This window comes from Seriola aureovittata, chromosome 11 (genome assembly GCF_021018895.1).
Source record: "Seriola aureovittata isolate HTS-2021-v1 ecotype China chromosome 11, ASM2101889v1, whole genome shotgun sequence".
In the NCBI taxonomy this organism is placed as follows: domain Eukaryota; kingdom Metazoa; phylum Chordata; class Actinopteri; order Carangiformes; family Carangidae; genus Seriola; species Seriola aureovittata.
The window spans coordinates 26621553-26638186 of NC_079374.1; positions in this window are offsets into that span (position 1 = coordinate 26621553).

The following is a 16634-nucleotide window of genomic DNA, read 5'->3' on the forward strand; positions in this document are numbered from 1 at the left end:
GTTGTTGAATAAAACATTAAAAAAAAATCAATTTATTTGTTCTCAAAATAAAGTTGTAAGGCCTTTTGAAATACTTCAGTTCTGAGATTAGAGTTAAATGAAAATGTAAAGTTATTTAATGTCTGAATTTAACTAAAGCAGCAGCAACAGTGGAAAGGGAAAGAAGGTACAGCACATCTCCTGGCACTGAATCTGACAGTTATGCTGACAGCTGATGTTGGTTTACTTGATGATTAAACTTGCCTTCCTGTAGAGGTTTGTACAAATGGTCCAGAGTGGGCCTAATTTTTCACTCAGACACAAGAGCAACATAATAATAATGAATAATAATACATACTAGTAATAGTCAATGTGACTTTATGCTGGAATAATATGTGTGCAGGATTCATAAAACTGTTCATATGAGAAGTTGATAGGTGATGTGGATCGTACAGTAGACACGATGGTGTAGATGGAAAACGAAACGTCCTGACTGCAGTTTTGTGAACTTTGCAGAATATTAAACCAATTAATCTGCAACCTTTGATTGGATATGAGTTTTCAAAACTGGGATTTGTTTTATATAATTCTGACATAAATATATACTGGAAGTGAAGGTTTTGAAATTTCACAACTTGAAATTGACTACTGAGTATTTCACAAAGTGAAATTCAGAACACATAAATTCAGAAAGATGGTTTTCAACACTAAGTATTCAGTAGTGATTATATTTGAAAATGTGGGATTCAGTTGAGAAGTCTGAGAAGCACTCACACTAACAGTCTGCTGTAACTCCTCCTGTGAACCTCTCTGTCAACTCTGATCTGATGATTCAAATAAGACACACACACACACACACACACACACACACACACATACACACACACACAAAGGGAGAACAGAGTTCTAGAAAAAAATATCAATTCTTAAATACTTGTTTTGAGACATTAGATACAATTCAACAGTAAGTCAGTATGTGTATGCATGTTATTGATCTAACCTGAGCATAACCACTTCCTCAAAATTCTAAATCTATCAAATACAATATTAGAAATGATGTGTTTGTTATAAGAATACGAAGTTCAGTCTAAAGAGTAACAACCATCAGAAGTAGAGCCCACCTGTGCACACTGACTGACCCCTCCCAGAGAACACTGTCAGCCTTGTGCTTGGCCAGATGCATCTTCTGGGGGTCAGACTTCCACTCTCCAAAAATCTCCCACATGAGAGACAAAGTGGAGGAGAGAGCTGAGCTGGTCCTCTAAAGCTCGTCTCTCCTCCCTCACACCCTCTCCATCCAAACATCTTTATTCGCCCTGTTGTCTTTGTTGTCATGGTTACTGTTTGTCACTGCAGTGTCCGCTCTACCTTCTTTTGCTTGCATTTTAGTCACTTAACCTGAGAGATCTGTACCTCACTAACAGATTAAGAATTTGGTTTTCTCCCCATGGTTTCCTGTGTTTGTGTAAAGCTAAACCAACCAGCCGCCGACAGTCGCTTCATATTTATTGAACAGATATGTGAGTGGTATCAATCCTCTCATCAAACTCTCGGCAAGAAAGCAAATAAACCTATTTCCCAAAATGTCAAGCTATTACATCTCAGAGCAGCAACTGAAAAATGTGCAGCAAAGAAGATAAGCATGAAGCCTCGTAGTGTGAACACAGCTCAAAACAGCCGTACATGATGGGATGGTACGTTTGCTAGCCAATGTATATATATATATATATATAGGATATATATAATCCAATCCATTGTGTCCCTTTAGCGCAGCATGACCCTGTGCATGCAGACACACACACACACACACACACACACACAATGAGTGGTGTCTTCTTGATGCTGCAGTTTTTCCTAGTTCCAGAGCCTCCTAGCCAATGCTGATGAGCCTTGATGCCATTAGCGTTGATTTCATGCGACAGCAATGAAACCAGATAATGGAAATCAATAAGGCGAGCTTCTCTAAGCCTGCAATTGTCAAGTTTTGTAAAAATCTTTTCTTGGCTAAGGTAGACCCTTCTCAGCTGCACACATAAAATGCACATTAAGGTGGGGGGACATGCCTGCAACTGAAATATGTTGTCTCACTGCATCTACATTCATTTCCTGTTGCACAAGGGGCAGAATAAATAGTTTGTCAAATCAGTTGAAACTGTATTAACCATGAATGGCCATTGGAGAGCTGTAATTTTCATAATTTACCAATTTAGTCTGTGAAATGGTTGAACTTTTTTTTTTTATCTGTTCGTGTGCTTTTCTGTTAAATGTTATGTTCTTCTGTTATGCCATTTTTCAGGCTAAACCACTTATCAAATGTAATTTTAGTGCTTTTTTTGCTAAAGTCACAAATTGTATAAAGTGAAATTTCCATGTGTAGTGTGATTATAGATCAGGTCTAGGTTCTATATTAATACTGTGAAAGTATCAAAGCCTCAGTCCACAGAGAAATGCACACAGCCTGTATTCAGAAACTGAGCCTTAAAACCAGCCGTCAGGACTTCTGGAACTTTGTGATGTCACAACAAAGCAGTCACTGCTCTCACCCACGCCCCAAGCCCCGCCCACACGGACCCACCATCCAACCTTGCAGCATTTGGTTTTACCTGAAATCTGCTACATTTCTATTAGATAACCGAAAAAAAAATCAGTCAGTCAATCTGAAGAGAGCCTGAGAGAAGAGGTGTAAAACTACATTGAGATAAATATATCTTCTCATAGCTTGAACACTAATGAAACACTGGAGAAAAGGAATATATGGACCTGACCCCCCATTCCTCCCTGAGGCCCCTTTGCCCCCCTTTATATTCAACTTTTTTTTTTGTATTACATTCACACACACAGATCGATTCTCCCTCTCTGGCCTATCAGTGCACCAAGTTAGACAAATTGCATTTATCTGCTTCACATTGCTTCAAATAGAGAGAACAGAGGAAAATGAGAACACTAGAAAATAAGAGGCAGGAAGACTTCAGGAAACTAAGAACAGCGACAAGCCTCAAATACCATTCCATCACACCAGTGCACAGAGTGCCGTGCTGATTGTTTGTGGATTGGAGAAAAGGGTGGAGGCTCCTGAACATAATAGGCCTTGATTCAATGGCTGAATATTCTCTCTCTCACACACACAAAGAACAAATTAACAAGCTTTCTCCCAAAGATTGCAAGTGCTGCTTTTGATCATGAAATCACACTTGACCTTCTTTCTTGTGTCACATTCTCTAACCCTTCAGTCGAATGCTGCAGCTCTGAGGGACAAGGTAATAAAAGGCAATTTTGTTTTTTTTTCTCCATCTCTGTAGCTCACCCTGCATCTTTCTTTCTCCCTCAAAGACAAAACTTTTGGCAGATGCTGCAGCTCTTTGCACCAGAAGGACAAGATGCGGAGCAATGTTTGTTCATCCCACAGAGAGAAAATATGTGTGTGATCACAGGGAGGGAGTGATGATAGCCTGTATTTTCAGCAGAGGGCCTAGTGTCCTTGGAGGCCCCTACTGATTCATGAATATCTGACCCAGCAGCTGACAGCGATTGTCTGTTGTGGTGAGGCGAGAGGCCTTGTCTGCACTCATTGCCCGCTCGTCCTACAACATGCAACAGTAGCATCTCTTCCCACCTCTGACAGCAGACGAGATGGTTTTAAAACCACACGGAACAAATAGCAGCATGGCAGTAACTGTTTGTTAACGGGTTTGTATTGATTTAATTGAGGACGATAGCTTGGCCATCAATGTTCTCCTTGGAATAAGGAAATCCCCAAGGTTAACAAGTAACAAGTACCTAGAGTTTTCATGAGGATTTTGTTAATAGACACTGAGGGACATTGTGTTAAACATAGGCGATATGTAACAAATACTATATAGTTAGATTTACTAGAGAAGGCTCGGCTCTTTGAAGCAGCACTGTGTGTTTAGATGCAATTAAATAACAGGGTTGCAGTTGGCCTTTAGATGAAAGGAAAGATCATTATATAAAGTGATGCATCTTTGTGTTTGAAACAGCTCCATCCAAAGTCCGACTGACACAGAAACAGATACAAAACAGCCTTTAAAATTCAAAATAGGTTAGTTTTCACAACCAAATATTTGACTATTTATTTTATTGACTATTTAGATGAAGACAGGATCTGCTCTGTAGAAATATATGCTATATATGCAAATTTACAGAAGTTTTACGATCACCTGCATAACCTGGGCTCTCTGAGTAACCTTGTTAATTAAAGGTCCAGATAGTTTGATTATAGATCAGGTCTAGCTTCTATATTAATACTGTGAAAGTATCAAAGCCTCAGTCCACAGAGAAATGCACACAGCCTGTATTCAGAAACTGAGCCTTAAAACCCAGGACTTCTGGAACTTTGTGATGTCACAACAAAGCAGTCACCACTCTCAGCCATGCCCACAAGCCCCGCCCACATAGACCCACCATCCAACATTGCAGGATTTGGTTAATCTGAGTGTTTACCGGAAATCTGTTATATTTTTATTTGATCACTCAGAAAACAGTCAGCCAATCAGAGAAGCCTGAGAGAGGAGATGTAAAACTACACTGAGATGGTTTTTGGTCAATCAGTCCTCCAACCTGAACAATCATACAATGTATTGTATCCTGAAATAGTGCCCCTATGGTGGCAGGCATACCGGACCTCAGTTGTCAGGGTTACAATAACAAACACATGGACTGTACCATCGGCGGCGGAACTAACTTTGTAAATGCACTGAAAGAATCCAACGAGGATTCTGATGGATCTTTTCTGGATTCATTAGATCTTAATTCAGTCAACCGTAGCAAAGCCCATTAGGAGGAGGTTGGGGCGGTGGAGGGGAACAGCACCATTAAACAGCACTGGCATCAGCATATCAGCAGCCAGTAAGACATATCAGGTTAGGGTTGAGGCTTCTGTGTACACCTGTCTGAATGCAATTGGATGTTGCTTTTCAGCTGGAAGCCGAGCAACTGATGAATGACGAACTGATGGTGAAGCATGAATGAAGCTGCTGAGGCCGATCACATAATGCAGGTTCAGGCAGAGACTTCAGTGTTTAGCCTGAAGTAATGGGAAATACAAAAATCTTCTCCTTTCATCTAGGTAATAGATAAGAGAAGATTCACTAAATCTTCCAGTTTGAAAGTTTTTAACAATGTTAGATCCAACTGCTGAAGTATTCAAAGCAAAACCTTTGTTTGGGATTTTGTAAAAACTCCCTGAGGCTTCTTGCTAAACATCAGCCTTTGTTGTTTCCAAATGTTCGAATCAGGAAGAGGGAGCAATAATTGTGTAAATGGTTTGCAGCCCTAAGGTACTGTCAGTAAATCCCATTAAAAAAACAAAAGTAACAATGTGTTAGACAAAGTCTGTACATAGCTGACCTGCCTACACTGTCTGTGGCACTCGGCCCCAAACTATGCAAATATATATATATATATTTTTTTTTTTTAAAAACAGCTAATTGGTAAAACAGTTGGGCTATGTAGTTTTTACCAATATGACTCAATCAAGAGGAAATAGTGCATTTGTCGAGGACTATTTTCAGCTATCACACATGTGTAGAGGAAGTGAGTATTTATAGCAAATTATTGGAGGTTTAGTGTTTTGGTGGGATCTATTGACAATATGGAAAATACTCTGACGTGAAGGCTGGATATGTGGTGCTCTGGATCACTCTTGATAAAAGAAACAACTCACTTTATAAACAGCAGTTTTTTACTTTTCTCCACACTTTGTCCGCTTCACAACAACAACACTTCCTGTCTCTAAGTCACATGTTCCTAAACTAACCAATCAGTTACCAATTAAACTTGAACATAATAAATGTGCAAATATAAATCTGTCAGTAGTTAACTGTGTGAACATAAATGTGTAAATAGTTTACTGTATAAACACTGTAAATATATATATTTTGGTAAATTAACTCAGATATATGAATTAACATCTAAACCTTACAATACTATCATCAGCCTGTTTAAACTTAGTAGCAACATGTTAAACTGACAGATCACATAAAATGTTGAAACACCTATTTGTGTAGAACATGCTTTACTGATTAATACTTTTAAATTGAATTTCTTGCACATTGAACTGCAACCTGGTAAGTGATGCGTCCGCATTGACTTGAACTGGAACAGATAGAGGAGGGGCTGAGAGAGGAACACAATAAGAACTTCAGGAAATTCACAAGTGAGGCACTAGACCTTCTTCCCCTGTCCAATCCATTTGCTTTGTAATCTCAGCCCTGTCTTTAGTCCTGATCACTGCATAATAGCAACCCAAACAACTCAACCGCAGAGTTTGATTCATCAATAAATCATTACCAAGTACTGGTAAAGAATTAGAAACAGCAGTAATGGGCCAAAATGACCTCACACACACAAGTGGGATTTGAGAAACTTTCCACTTACAAATGAATCATCAGTCACAGAGAAGATGGTGGTTCAGATATTTCTCTCTTCACATCTTCCTCTTAAACTTTTTGGCAGTTGGTTTGTGTTGCTGTGACTGCCAGCATCCGGAGGCAAGGTCTCCTTTCGCATGCTAATAAAATATTAGTCATGTAAGCTCATCTTGCTGAAAGCATTTCGACTAACATGTGTAAAAGAAAGTTGAAGATGTATATTGTGTGTGCCAAGCCCATTAGACATGGCTGCAGAGTCTGACACTGTAAAAGTTTGGATGGGATTACTTAAAAGCTCCAATGTAAAAATATATTACTTTCCCTTGTCAAATGGCAAATAAAGTCCAGTTAATCTCAGCAAAGCTTGTTCTGGCCAAAGGGAAACGTGTAAACAAATCTATGACAAATGGCCTAGATGTTTCTAGGAAATTAAATTTAAGGCCACAAATGCTCTTCATCTAAAAATGCAACACTTTCCAAGCATCACCCCCAAGACATGTGACATTATTTGTCTGTCCCCATTTCTTTATCAGCTGTCTGAAACTAACCAAGATACTAATGTTTTCAGCATAAACACTGCCTCCTTCCCTGGTACCTTATGTAATGTACTGTAAATATTTCTCTGATCTTGATATGAGCCCATGGCATTTTATCATTACATATATTCAAACAAATATTCAGGAGCAGTCTGAAGCCAGTGGTGCCAGCTCACATGGGAAAAATGTTTTGCAAAACTGTACTGCTTGGAGATGATGTGTAGTCTGAAGGTGACAGACACAGTCACGTTAGCTGCTCTGTCAGGCTGTGCTGATGAAATGAGCTAAATGCTAACACTACTGACATTCTTATTATATGAAAGCTCTTTTTGATAGTATTTATGGTAGGCATTTTTAGCCATGCTACCATTGCTAGCAGCATAGCTCCATGGTAATGTCGGCCTTCCACCAATATCTTGACAACTATCAAATGGATTGCTAAGAAATTTTGTTAATGAACCCCAGAAGATTAATCCTAGTGACTGTGGTGATCCTCTGACTTTTCCTCTAGCGCCACCATGAGTTTGACAGTTGTGGTACAAGTGGGGAAAAAAACTAGTACAAACTTTCTCATATATTCTAATGACAGTGATGATCTTTTGCCTTTTTCTCTAGTGCCAACGTTAGGTACATGTTTGAGTCTTTTAATTAAATATCATGACAACTATTGGTTAAACTGCTTTGAAATTTGGTACACAGATTCATGGTCCTCAGAGGACGAATTGTAAAAGCAAACTTGTTACTTGTCTTGTCATTTTATAAGATGTGCTCTCTGGTATTTATATAACCTTTATATAATCTGATGCTACCTTCTCATTTGCACTATTTTATGTTGCATATGTTGTGTGTTTTTAATGGTGTGTTGTGTATATGGATTGTATGTTTCTTTTGCTGTATTTTGGGAGAAGCAAAGGACAAATTTCCACTGAGGTGGAAAACAAAGTCAATCACTCAATCAATCAATCAATCAATCAATCAATCAATCAATCAATCAATCAAATATGGTGAACGTGGTTAGCATTGTATCTGGTACACATGCATCATGCTAGCAATATCATTGTATCATATACAGTTTCACAAAAGTTCTAGCCTGGCCGTAAAAACTCCTACAGAGCACTCACCAGACATGCTTTGTTAACTTTGTTAAATGGTGGGCATGCCTGACACTTGGTGCTGGTGCGATTGTCACCAACAGTCACACAATAACATGCCATGCCAGCTGTCGATGCAGTTCTAAAGGGAAATACATGGGAAATAAACTTTACAACCAGACGCCAAACTGCCCCTGCCACCTCTCTCCAGGCTGGAGTTCTCTGGTTTGTGTCCGATTACATAAGCTACATGCTAAATAAACTCTGATCATAGAGAACAACAATTACCAAGCTCTACTCCATTTCTCCATTGATTGATTGATTGATTGATTAATTGTGATTTGACAGCGCCTGCATTGGAACATTTGAATAAACACGATTTGATTGGCTGTCACCTGCCATTGAACAGTTGGACTTTTCTTAACATCTATAAACACAAGCAAAGTGAAGCAGCGGATTTTGTTACTATTTCTCTATATAGTAGTTTATCATTGGTGTAGGAGAATGCTTCTCCTGTGTGGCATTAAAATAGTATACTCTCACAAAGATAAATGCAAGTACTGGACCTGCTGCTGAAGACAACAGCCAATTCTGGATATTTGGAAAAACTACTTATTTGTATTTCTTTATTATTACAAGGTGACTAGATAAATTAGGGTTCATCATCTTGGAACCATGAACATCTGACCCAAATATTGTGCCAATTTGTCTGACATAATTCAAGCTATTTCACCGGATATTTGAAAACTTTGACCTGCTGGTGGTGCTAGATGAAAATTCTGGGTATCTCAAGTCATTTGAATTAATCCACTGGGAAACATGAATGTTTGTATCAGATTTCATGACAATCCATCCCACAGCTGTCAAGACATTTTCATTGTGAGACAAAAAAGTAATGGCTGGTTAAGGAAAAACCAATTCCTCAGGATTCATCTTCTCAGTACCAGTATTTATGGTAATCCATCCAGTATTTGTTGAAATATTTGAGTCTGGACAAAAGTAGTGGTCCAACCAGCCAACCCATATTCCCTGTCAGCAGAATGGACAAAAGCTTTGTTTATTAAATTACAAACACTCAATACTTCTGGTTTCTTGTTGAGCAGTTAACGGCATCTACAAATGTTGTGTTACTGCTCAGCCCGACTGTTGGAGCTGTGTAGACCAAACAATGAAGCAATGTTTATATGAACAGAAACAAATCACAGTGTTGGGTTGAATCAATAATTGTATATATCTGGTAACATTCAACCTGCTAATGCAGTAAATGGCTCTCAAAGACAATAATGGACAGATGGGCTTTTTACTGCTGCAGCCACATTTGGTATAATTGTGCCCCCAGAAGCACCTAGAAAAGTAGAATACTGGGGTGTGGCGTCATGCATGCATACTGTATGTGTCTGTGTGTAAATGCTTCCTCTACATCTGTGGATTGGAATGGGATATCACAATTTAGACATCTAAAAACCCAGAAATGAATTTGTTGTAATGTCTGTGTTCCAGTCAAACATTTGTACATTTTTATCAAAATAAAACAATATCACTCTAGACATGATTGCTGACAAGACACCATGTTCCCTCCCTACCAAATGTTGCCTGTGAACATGTCCAGTTAAGTTAACCTTGTTGTTTCCTTGTTCATGTCCATTCAATTTTCATAATTGGCGATATTCCTACAACAATGCTTTCAGAAAAATATTCTTCTGCTCCAGGAGCAAAGGGTCCAAGCACGATCCTTGTTTTAAACATCCTTGTTAAAAGGACTATAAAGAACTGAGAAAGTGGGAATTTTCCCTTTGTGTTATTACAGCAGGCTGTCTATCAAACCACAGCACAGAGAACTGTGGGAGAACTGTGCTAATATTTGTGTTTGGTGTGCTGAAGGAAGTCTTCACACCAGAGTCTGTTTGACAAGAAGCTCCTGGCTGCAGGCGATGTGATCAACATATCCTGAAAGGTTTTAAACTCTGGTTAAGACGAGGGTGAAACATCTGAGAAGAGGTTTGGAATGGAGCTTCTGCGTATCATTTTCATTCTGAATCATTAACTCTAAGCTTCTGAAAAAACTTTGCTGGGAATACAAGTCTTGGCAAACACAGCTGCAAAAATCTATCTACATTATTCTGTTTATAAATAAAGAAACTGTGCTCTGTTTGATGTGATCTTTCTTTAGGTTTACCTGTCACTTTGTAATCTGTCATCAATGCAGTTTGCCTCAATCTCACAGTCATGAGCCGCCTCAAAACAGAGCAGACAGGAATCATACTCACACTGGAATAATAAAATCTCTCTCTTTTCAGCGATAGTATCTTAGATGTCCACTGAGAATAAACATCCATAAATCCCATCAGAAATCAGAGAAACCAAATGCTCGTAAAAACAGATTAAAAACATAAACTCTGAAGTCTGTGCTGCGTACCTGTCATTCTCAAACAATCCTGCTGTCTGTGCATTCAAGGATACACTGCTAACCATCTCACCTCCTCAATAACAGACTGACCAGGATCACGAACACTGCCAGTAATAGTAATATTATTGTGAAAGAGCAGGAACAACTGGAGTGTGTATACAAACAGAAAGCTTGATAAATTGATGTGTTATTAACGTGTCTGATCCGGTTCATCCTTCTTCTTAAAGAAGTCCCTGAACTGCCCTCGGGAAGATGCTGTATAGCCGCAATAACAAGCAAGAACATCTACAGAAAGTCCTTCATACCATATGCAATAACTTTATTAGTCAGAAGCATCATTCACACTGGAATCATGTCCCTTATTGTTGTCTGTACTGTGCATGTTGTGCCAGTTTATTATTGCATTTACTGTTTGTGAGTTCCAATGATGATAACCAGCCTGTGAAGCAAAGGGTAAAGTCATACCATAATGCAATATGGTCAAATAATAAACTGATAGATACTCCTGATAAATGTTATTTTCGTTTGAAATATACATAGTACATAACCTTTATATACACAACCTTCCATTTCTTAAAGAAAAATCATTCCATATTCTCATCCTCTCTGTCTATTCCCATTATTCACAGCCACCCAAACTGTTAACAGTTGTGATGACACCTGAGGTCATCTTGGGTTTTGGATCTTATGCTAAACTGTGTCTCTTTACCTCGGCAGATATCTGATTGGTGTATCTGGAACACCTGTGGTCCCCAGTGTGTTCCAGGGTGCACAAGTCTTGGCTGCAGACTAGCCATTCTCTCTCTGCTCAGGAACCACAGCATGAGTTTGGGTTACGTTGCCTTGGTTATTTTTTTTTATGTTTTGTCCTGCACCTTACAACACCTGCGCTCACATGCCTCAGTCATGCAGACCACACACCGCCGACTTTACTGATGACAACAAATCCATGCTGTAAGGATTTAAAATATTCTTTATTAATCATTATCCTTGGTCTGTTTCACTTTTCTTGTGGCCACTTGACCCAGTGTTTATTTAGACTCCATTGAAACTGACTGTTATTCTGTATATTGTATAATCTGTTTAACCCAGAGGGTTTACAACAATTTCTGGTAAAGGCAAAGTTCCTACTTTAGGTTTGAATTGAAGTATAGATATTAATACATTTATTTATTAAAAAAATAAACAGATACAGACAGCAGCTTTGTGTTACACCCACAGTAGCTACAAAGTATAATTTCATTCAAAAAACCTATGCTATTCCATTTATTTAGATTTGCTGTGCACTGAAGATTTACATCTTTTTACCTCTCTGTTTGCAGGCACCCAGCTCTCACCAGCCTGCACTGAGCTAAGTATAAAATCTGACAACTTTTCTTTCTCTGGTGATTTTATCAAACTACGTGCTGAGTGAGCTTTGTTGTCAGTTGCCTGAACAAATAAACCCCTTTGAAACATCATCATCACAGCAAACCTGTACCTTAAACTGGACCTTTAAATAACAAAGACCAGAAATTAACTACAGAGGGAAAAAAGTATAAAAGTTATCACAAATTTATGCAAATAAATTATTGGGTTTAAATTTAGGCTTTTAAATTATTGGTGAATCCTGATTGTTTTCTCCAACACAACTTCTAAAGAAGATACATCTTCTACTTTTTAAAGATGTGACAGAAAAGTATATTGAGCAGGTAATGTAGGAATTAGTGCTTTCAGAGAGGATATGCAACACACATATTGTCTGAAGATAGTTTTTATACTGTTTATCTCCCGTTGTCATCATTCTCTCTGTCTCCTCAACTTTGACTTTCTTTTGAATTTTCTTTAAGTATCACTCCTGCAAGTCTTATTTCCTCTTTCCTATCTGTGCTGTCTCATTGTTGGACTGATAGATCTTTTGCTCAAACGATCCTTTCGGACATTTAACCCTAAGGAGTCATGAATGACTAGTAAGGAACTAGTGACTAATGACTTTTTATTTTTCATTTGCTGTGCAGTGGCTGACCACAGGCACTGATCTACAGAGATGTGGTCATGTGAGCCATCCTTCATCATGGTCATTAAGTGGGTGAGTGCATGTGTGGCCCACACCAAGAGATCAGCACAGGCCTGAATGCTCGACTCCAACAGTGATGAGATCAGGTTACACTCTGGGGGGCATTTTGCTGGCATGGTTTGGGTCCACTTGTCTCCTTAGGGATGGGTCAATGCAAATCAATACAGAGCTGTTCTGAATGATCCTATTTATCCATGATGAAACATTTCTATCCTGATAGCAGTGGTCTCTTGACAATGCCCCAATCCATAAGACATTAGGGTGTCATGGTGGTTTGATTAGTATAAAAATGATGTAAATCATATACTGAGGCCTTCACATTCACCAGGTCTCAACCCAGTTGAACACCTATAAAAGACTTTGGACCGCTTTGTTAGACAGCATTCTCCACCACCATCATGAAAACACCACATGAGGGAATATCTTTTTTAAGACTGATGTTCATTCTCCAGTAAAGTTCAGAGACTTGTAGAATCAGTTTCCAAGAACATTTTTCTGGCAGCACATGGAGGCCCAACACACTAAGATACTTTATTGGTTCTTCCCTTAATTTGTCACCTGTCTGTAATTTGCTAATTCAAAACTAGATTAAGTGTTAAATTATTTTTCAAAGACAGTTCAATTACCTCAAAAAGAAGCAAATTATATGTCCATGTAGTGTCTCTACAGCAGTGGATTTGCACTTATTGCTGTAGCACTAGCTTTGTTGTCTATTCTTGATTCTCAATGAAGAGCTCAGTTTCAACAAATCATACATACATTTCATTTGGATTTACTCATCTGACAGACACTTTTATCCAAAGTCACTTACAAGTGAGGGGCATCACTAAAACTTCAGTGTCACGGTCCTGTGTTTTCTCTGTGTTTCCCCTTCTCCTTTTGTGGGTGTGTCTTTGTCTGTGTCTGTCTGGAGCTGGGGCGGCGCCAGGAGGTCAACTGGAATCAAGCTGTACACCCGCTGCAATCACTCACCCGCTCCTCATCTCACAATCAAGCCACCTGCACTGCTGCAGGATAAAAGACCGGTTCATTCTTCCACTCCTTGCCAGATCGTCTGTTACCCACCCGTGGTAAACCTCAGACTACTTTGTATTTTTTGTGATTCTGGCACTAACCTGCGATTCTCCGGTGTCTAGTTCCTGTGTCCTGCTTTCTGGCTCCATTCCTCACGTCAACCAGCTCTGCTTCAGCTACTCACCTGCCCTTCTGGAAACTCCACAGCCTGGATCCACATTGGCCCTCAGCCCCCCTTACTGGTTCTCCACAAAATAAACTGTGATTCTCATCCTATTCGGTGAATAGTCTGCATCTTGTGGTCCCACATTCAGTGTACTTAACATTCAGAGCAGTAGGAGACCTTGGTGTAAGTTCTAAGTACTACATCTATTCAATAACCAGAGCTAGTTAGACATGTTAGGGTGTTAGGGTGTTAGGAGAGGAGGTGCTTTCTGAACAGCTGAGTCTTCGATAGATTCTTGAAGACAGAGAGGGATGTCCCGGCTCTGACAGACTTTGGTAGCTTGTCCCACCAACAGGGAACCACAGACCAGAACAGTCTCGACTGAGACTGTCTTGTGTGCAGGTATGGTAATACTAGACCACTTTCCTTGGAGGAACACAGTGGCTGAGAAGGAACATAAACCTGTATGATTGAGTTCAAGTAGATGGTGCAGACCCAGAAGTCCCTCTGAAGGCAGCATTAGTGACTGTATTTGATTCATGCGGTCATGGGTGGACAGTGGAGGTTGATGAGTAGCGGAGTGGATGACGTGCCCTTTAGGCTGATCAAAGACCGGACGGGCTGCTGCATTCTGGACCATCTGTAAGGGTTTTACTCTCCACGAAGGGAGGCCTGTCAGAAGGTAATTGTAGTAATCGACGTGAAAGATAACCATGGTTTGGAATAGCTGGGTGGCTGAGTCACATAAGACCTAACCAGGAGATGGATGCAACATGGTTAGAGATAGATAGCTGGTCATCAAACATGACACCAAGGTTTCTCATGACCTTGGTTGGTTATTGGCTGGGGTGAAGGATGAAGAGGCTATTCTGATATTGATATCATGATGGAGTGACTGATTGGCTGGTATGACTAAAAGTTTAGTCTTAATATGGTCCACCAATTCACTTGTAATTGCTTGGTAACAGAAGCAGTCGGAGGACCATTCAGGTTTTTGATAAAGACCCAGGTTAGTCACATTTGGTAGGCATAAAAAACAAAGGTGAACTGTTATAATATTACTTAGTGTCTGTTGAATACCTCACAAACTTACTTTACTGTCTTCAAACATGTCAATTGGCCTTAAGAACTAAACACAACCCAGTCTTCTGAGGCTGTTGCTCTGAGAGACAACACCACAGGTGGATCTGTTAACTCACATCTTGTATGTCCTGTGATAACCCAGGGCGAGTGAGGTCGCTTCCCATTGATTTTACACAGAAAGAGTCCGGTCTGTGCTCAGTATGCACAGTGCAGATAAAACAGTTGCAACAGGGACGCAATTTGCAGCTTCACATAGTGAGCTTGGCAAATATATCTATACTCCGCTAAAACCTGCTGGGCTGAAATGTTACCACGGAGACAGAAAGGCAGCCACATATGAACACTGGCAGCATCCACAAGCAACATTAACAAGTGGTTTCTCACCCAGCTTTGCTCCTTTTCATCCTCGTAATTAACCACAGAGTGCATATTAGGCTTGACGGATGCAATATATTTGACAGTAAAAATTACATTATTTAACTTTCTCTAGGGTTGAGATAGACAAATAAGCTGTAAATAGTGAGGACTGCAGTTGGTTTTAGGGCTCAAACAAAGGTGCTGTAGAGGGAGAACATGGCTGGTCTGCTCAGTGGACCGTGGCTGTCGTGAAGTTACAACACTCTCCAGTGAGGAAGTCCCTATTCTCTTTAATGTCATTGCACAACTTTCTCTCTGTGTCTCTCTCGCTCTCCCGTCGCCTCTCTCACTGGTTTTCAATGTCTCTCACTCTCTCTCTTTAGTGGGCCCACTTATGCTTTATGATAGTCTCTCCTGGGCCCTCTGTGTTGAACCCTCTGCTCCCTCGGCCCGTCTCCCTCCTTCTCTCTTTCACAGTCTGTATATCTCTGTCTCCTTAGAGGACCACTTTTACCCCACTTACTTTTTATTACAGGCTCTCAAACCTCCAACTCCCCCCAAACCTTTCAATTGTTCTCTCAATTTTTTTCCTTTTCTCTCTTCCCTCACTCTGTCTGCCCTCAACATGTCCTTTGGTTGCATTTATTTGTCCTTTGATGCCCAGACGTCCTCATTCCACACTCCAGCCTGGCTCTCTTAGAGGAGCCTCCCAGAGCATGTCCCCACTAACACCACCACCCCCCAAATAGAATTCTCCATCATAGTACTATACCAGTTTAACCCATCAAAAGTGCTAGTAACAGGTAAATAATACATTTATATTTTCATTTTTCTAGGCCTCTAACTTGTAGGCCTCTAGTGAAACACAAAGGAGCGAGGATAAATAAATATGAAAGTAATGTCCAATGTCCAACAGCTTTGAGTTTTTTTGGGATTTGGGCAGTTTATCCCTTTCTTCCTGGCAGATCCTCTTAGGCTCCGTCAGAGTGGATGGGAAGTGTCTGAACTGTCTTTTTTAGGTCTCTTCACAGACGTGCTGTGTGGTTTAAGTCTGGGCTTTGGCTGGGACATTCAAAGACACTCTGTCCTGAAGCCACTCCAGTGTTGTCTTGGCTTCAGGTCATTGTCGTGCTGAATGATGAAATGTCGACCGAGTCTCAGGTTGCGCGAACTCTGATGATGGTTGTCTTTAAGGAACTCTGTATTTGATGTACATGATGCTGCCACCACCATGCTTCACCATAGAGATGGTATTAGCCATGTGGTGAGCAGTGCCTTGTGTTTGCCAGACATAGTGTTTTGGGGTTTTTTTTGTTTCAGACCAAAAAAAAGGTGTGCATTGCTGCTGCAGAACATCTTGGTTTTCATTTTGGTGCCCATGTTAACAGGTTAGAGGGGACACACTGCCTGCGTGGTGCGAGCCTCACCCCTTGTGGATGCGTCATGTGATCTAGAGATTGGCCGTCTCACCTATTTTTCATGCGTGAGCTTCTCCCATCAAAAATACACAGAGAAAAGACCTGTTGATACAATTGTCATCATAGCAGCAATATCAC